Source organism: Aethalodelphis obliquidens, unplaced genomic scaffold, assembly GCF_003676395.1.
Source record: "Aethalodelphis obliquidens isolate GAN/ISIS:26980383/991018 unplaced genomic scaffold, ASM367639v1 scaffold133, whole genome shotgun sequence".
Taxonomy (NCBI): domain Eukaryota; kingdom Metazoa; phylum Chordata; class Mammalia; order Artiodactyla; family Delphinidae; genus Aethalodelphis; species Aethalodelphis obliquidens.
In genome coordinates, this window is record NW_020838077.1 from 1062432 (window position 1) to 1068704 (window position 6273).

The following is a 6273-nucleotide window of genomic DNA, read 5'->3' on the forward strand; positions in this document are numbered from 1 at the left end:
CACAATAAAGCCATTGCCACCAGCACCATCCCCTCACAGCAGTCTCTTTGTATAGGGATTCTGAGACTGGGTGAGTGGCTCTAAGAACTATGCAGAAGAAACAGTGAATGCAAACAAGTCGAGGTGCCCCCCTGGAGATGGGAATGCCTACTGTTCTGATCTTGGCTCAGTCAATGACCTTGACCTTGGAAAAATCATCCAATTTTCCCAGGGCCTAAAGAGCAATGGGATCCCTTCTAACTCTGAGACCTCGTGACTTACCTCCTCTCCTCAGGGAGCTGTCCATCTAAGGGAGTGAAGAGTGAGTACTGCTTCTACCCTCTAAGTATCACCTTGTATCTCATAGGAATGGGGACTAATTTCAGATACTTCCTTCTAGGTCTCTTGGGAGAGCAATGACCTCACACCTTTGTGCTCAGTGAAAACCATGGGCTCTAGAAACAGGAAGACCTTGATTCATACCCTGACTCAGGTTTTAGTTGTGTGACCTTTAGTGGTGAGACCTTAATCTCCCTGAGCTTCTAGACTCCTGGTCTGAAAACTGGGAACAAGAACCCACCTTAGGATTGTTATCAGGAATAAATGAGACAATACACGTAAAAGTGCCGAGCACATTGCCTAGTGCAGTTAAGTATCAACAATGCTGCTGCTGCTAACAATGACTTAAAATCTTGGAGCTGGGAAGAGCCTCAAGGGATGATCAGATCCAGGTTTCTATCTTTAGGCAGAATCTAAGGATGTCCTCTTACAGATAAGGCAAAATACATAAATACAGAAAATTAAAGAAATGAGAAAACGGCTATTTCCTCCAATAAATGAGACCCCGGGGGGGGGGTCCTCTTTTTTTTTTCCCCCAAGAAGGTCAAGAGCTATCAGGGGCTATGTTTTCCTCAAAGGCCTCGTTCTCTCCTCCTGAAGCATGCACCAGGATCACATCACCTTCCTTGTTATGCTATCTTCTGGGGTAAATTCAGAGAGGCACTGCAGGTTTGCTATGGGAGTTTTTGAAATTTTCATCTTAAATTTATAGCTGATGAGTATAACTTGCCCTGAGCTTCACCATATTGTAAGCTATCATGTTAAAAAACAATTACATTTCTGCCAGTGGCACTATGAGTGGTCAGAATTTTTTTTTTTTTTTCAGTTTCACAAGAAAACGGATGAGTACACTGACCTACTCAAGGAATTTTTTTTTTTACTCTTTAAAGCCTGAGTGGCTGTGAGAGTCGAGACTGAGACTGGAATACAGCCAGGTCCCTGTGAGGAATGCATATTCCGAGAAAGGATAAGTTGGGGGAAAACCACCCAGTGGCACAGGAGATAGGAGGGGAGCTTTTCCTGGGAATCCTTCTGAGAAACAGAATCCCTGGCCTAATGTATGGATAATGCTTTCGTTTATGGGTACGAACCCCCAAGCCAAAAAATAAATATAAAATGGTATTAGACCGGTATTACATCTGGGTTCCCTGGCTGAAGCACTGCATAGAATGCTCTCAAAAAGCCCTGCTGAAGAGGAGCTCAAAATAAGTTACTAAAAACACATGAAGGATTGATCCCCTTCCACACCGGAAGACACAAACTGGAGGAGTACAACCCCAAGAACTTCAACTATAGAACAATCTAAAAGAGACTAAAAATGGGAATTTTTAAATGATTAAAGAACGAAAAGGAAAGAAAAGAACACGAAAATCTAGTGCTAAGAACCAAGTAGAACTAGACATAAAAATATAAATGAAAATAGTCTTATTGACTTGGTCAAACAATAGATTAAATGCAGATGCAGAGACAGTTTATGAATTGAGGAAATAAATGTAAATGACAGAGAGATAATGAAATGGAAAAGCGGAGAAAAATTAAGACACCTGAAGAATGGAACGTGAAGCTCCAAAATATGACTTACCAGAGTTCCAGGAGAAACGAGAAAATTGAGAGAAGCAGTATTTTAGGAGACACTGAGTCTGAGTTTTCCAGAACTGATAAGAGGTAGCAAGCATAGATTCAAGAAACACAGGTACTGAACAGGATAAATAATGACAAACTTACCCCTAGACACAGAAACTGAACAAAAGAAAGAAAAATCTGAAAAGTAGCAAGGAGAAGACGTCCCAAGGAGCAAGTCAACCGTAAGCAGACTTCTCAACAGCAACAACGTAGGCCATGAAATAGACCCTCGACCTTCTTCTTCTTCTTTTTTTTTTTTTTTTGCGGTACGCGGGCCTCTCACTGTTGTGGCCTCTCCCGTTGCGGAGCACAGGCTCCGGACGCGCAGGCCCAGCGGCCATGGCTCACGGGCCCAGCCGCTCCGCGGCATGTGGGATCTTCCCGAACCGGGGCACGAACCCGTGTCCCCTGCATCGGCAAGCGGACTCTTGACCACTGCGCCACCAGGGAAGCCCCCCCTTTTTTTTTTTTTACAGTGCAAATGCATTGGATTTTAATCTTTAATATCTAACATTGCTTTAGGACATGTTTTCTCTGAACCAGAAATAGAATGCTAATTGCATAAAAATATACACATAGAAAAAATAGTTCTCCATTTTCCCGGGGAAAGACAGTAACTTCTAGAATACTCAAGTGTTTTAATTATAAAGCCTTGGTCATCTCATTTATTAGCTCTGTAACATGCATATTTAAACATTATTAGACAACCGTTAACAATTTATAAAGGTAAGGTGCCATTACTAAGTAGCTTCTCCTGTGAGTGGATGTGTCCCTTCTGCCACCAACAAGGCAGCAATATGGTTAGTTTAATTTCATGAGTACATGATCCATTGCTGCAAACGCTAATTCTCTTCTCCACCCTGTGCTTATCTGTGCATGTATGTGAGCTGGTTAGATCGCACAGGCAACCTCTCTAACTTCACTAGTAAGATGAGCTGGGCTTGGGCTTTCGATGCAGACTGACCGTGTCTGTCTGCATCAAGTGATCTGACCTATCCTTGGTAGCAAGCACTCTCCGAACTGCTTCCTCAAAGGCCGCTGCGACATTCGTGGCATCTTTTGCACTTGTTGCAAAGTAAGAATAGTCGCCGTTGTCCCTGCACCAGGCTGGTGCTTCTTCTGCAGACACCTGCCGCTCTCTGATGTCAACCTTGTTACCCCAAATCACAAAAGGAAAGCTTTCGGGCTCTTTCACATCCGCATATGAATTCTTTTTTCCAGTTACTCAAGTTCTGGAAGCTTTGAGAATCATCAACGCAGGCAACAGTCAGAACCTCTGTAAAATGGCGTCCTTAGGCTTCTGAATCGCTCTTGACCGGACGTGTCCCAAATCTGCATGGTAACAAAATGTCCAACCACCTCCAAATTTTTACTTAAAAATTCCACACCTATTGTATGGAAGAGCTGGGTATCAAACTTATTAGTCACATATCTGTTCATTCGAGAACTCTTCCAACTCCACCATCTCCAAGGAGAATTACTTTAAAAAGCGATGATTTTCCTGCCATTATTAATCTCAAGATCTCTGATTTCAGACCCTTTAATTGTTCAGTTCAAACATCATCATTGTCTCTAGGACTGTCTGGAAGATTCACCTGGACACGGACAACAGGGAAAGCGGTTCACCACTGTGCCGGGCTCATTATAGGAGTGCAGGGAGTTTCTCGCGGCCACACGGTGGAAGCCTTGGGAGCTCCTGTCTGGTCAAGGACCCGGCAGGCAGGACGCGTCGGTGGCACTGCTGACCCTCGAACTTCTGAAAGAATTGCCATTAAACTAAATTTCCGTTCTCAGTTAAATTCTAGCTCCAGAATGAGGAGGAAATGAAATTCACAGAGAAAAAAAGGTAGTTTACCACAAACCTTTGCTGAGAGATCTCCTCACATTTCCCTCTCAGGAAGAGGGAAGTTAAACCCAGGAGGAAGTGTGGGGGGGTGCGGGGATGCAAGAGGCAGCCATAAGAAGGGGCACTGATGAACGTGTGAGAAGCAGAAGGAAGCATTGAGTCCGTAGAACAACGATAATAGTGACTAATTGGAGGTATATTAAGACAAGGCGTGTACAAGATTGTTTTCAGACATCAAAATATGAAGGAAGGGACTTCCCTGGTGGCCCAGTGGTTAAGAATCCGCCTGCCAATGCCGGGCACACGGGTTCGAGCCCTGGTCTGGGAAGATCCCACGTGCCGCAGAGCAACTAAGCCCGTGCGCCACAACTACTGAGCCTGTGCTCTAGAGCCTGTGAGCCACAACTACTGAAGCCCGCGCGCCTAGAGCCCGTGCTCCACAACAAGAGAAGTCACCGCAATGAGAAGTACATGAGCCGCAACCAAAGAGTAGCCACCGCTCGCTGCAACTAGTGAAAGCCCGCGCAGCAACCAACACCCAACGCAGCCAAAAATAAATAAATTTAAAAAAAAAAAAGAAAAAAAAATTTAAATATGAAGGAAAACCTGTATGAGAAGTAAAATTAATCATGGTTTACCTCATGGTGTAAGTCGCTTGGACATACACATGGTAATGAACATATTCAAGTACTGCATTGGCCAAGAAGTTTGTTCAGTTAATGAATACGTTGTTCAAGAAAGTTCTTGGTGAAAATGAAAAATGTGTCTTATTTTTACTTAAAACTGAACGAACTTTTTGACCAACCCTATACTTACCTGATGTTAGGCCTACACTGAAGGGATGGGAATGCGTGGGCAGTGTGTGTGTGTGTGTGCGGTGGGTAACAGGGAGAACAGAGCTAAATCTTCCTTCTCCACAGTGTAAAATTAGAGGATAATGCCCCAAACTCATGTTATTTACAAAAAATGAAGGTGAACACCAAAATAGTCTGCTAAAAAGGATGAACTAGGCGACTGGGGAGAGGAATAGGGCAGGGCACTGTTCTTTTTTCCTCTGTAATAAGCACTGTAGATGTTTGACCATATGTGCAGGTGTAGCTCATAAAAAACAACTTAAAAATATGAATATAAAAATTTTTTAAAATCTGTTGAATAAATCTTGCTAGCAACTTTCTGTACTAGGATGGCATCATACATTTTTATTATTACACATTTTTATTATTTTGCAAGGGTCTTCTATGCTGACACTTTATCTTCTACAGCTTATTGTAGAAGTATGACACTCATAAAACTCATCAAAGCAACAATGACCTGAATGCATTAATACTTTGTTCAAATGGAAATGTTCCCATTTTAATAACTATTAGCTTTTAATTATACAATAATCACCTAAAAGTTTCAAAAACCCCTCACTGTTGTATAAAAACTCTTTCCAAGAAAGAGTAAAAGGCATTCTGAGAATATGAAATTCTTTCATAAATAAAGGGTTAGTAGTGTATAATTTTAGGGGACAGTTCACATCAACCAACAAAATAAATTTAAATTTTCAAGAATATGCTAGTAATCAGATGCAGAAAAACAAACATTATATGATATCACTTATCTGTGGAATAAAATGATACAAACGAACTTATTTACAAAACAGAAACAGACTCACAGACTTAGAAAACAAACTTATGGTTATCGAAGGGGAAAGAGGCGGGGAGGGATAAATTAGGAGTTTGGGATTAATGTATATACACTACTATATACAAAATAGATAAGCAACAAGGACCTACTGTAGAGCACAGGAAACCTTACTCAATATTCTGTAATAACCTATACAGGAAAAGAATCTGAAAAAGAATGGATATATGTATATGTATAACTGAATCACTTTGCTGTACACCTGAGACTAACACAACACTGTGAATCAACTATACTCCAACATAAAATAAAAAATTTAAAACAGATTATGCTAATAAATATTGTCTCTCAAGATTCAAAAGTAAATTAAGACTTTATTATAATTATGCATGTCATTTCTAATAACTGACACATTTTACATATATGTATTTAGAAAGAGAAAATAAATTTAAGAGGGAAAACATTAATGAGTCCACAAATGAGAGCACAGGGAGGAAATATGCTCTTTGCCATTAGTATAATCTTAGAGGTACTTCCTGTAATCCTCCCTCTTATACCTTTCAGATGGCAATTTTTTTTTTTTTTTTTCTTTATTTTTTTTTGCGGTACGCGGGCTTCTCACTGTTGTGGCCTCTCCCGCTGCGGAGCACAGGCTCCGGACGCGCAGGCTCAGCGGCCATGGCTCACGGGCCCAGCCACTCCGCGGCATGTGGGATCTTCCTGGACCGGGGCACGAACCCGTGTCCCCTGCATCGGCAGGCGGACTCTCAACCACTGCGCCACCAGGGAAGCCCTCAGATGGCAATTTTTAAAAAATCAAAAAACACAGACAAAAAATGGTGAGATGATTGAATGTTAGG

At 41.7% G+C, this 6273-nt stretch overlaps 1 pseudogene; it reads right to left on the reverse strand.

Annotated features, from left to right (window-relative positions):
• Window positions 1–2390: 2390 nt before the first annotated feature.
• LOC113616247 (ras-related protein Rab-9A-like) lies at window positions 2391–4112 on the reverse strand (annotated as a pseudogene).
• Window positions 4113–6273: the final 2161 nt, after the last annotated feature.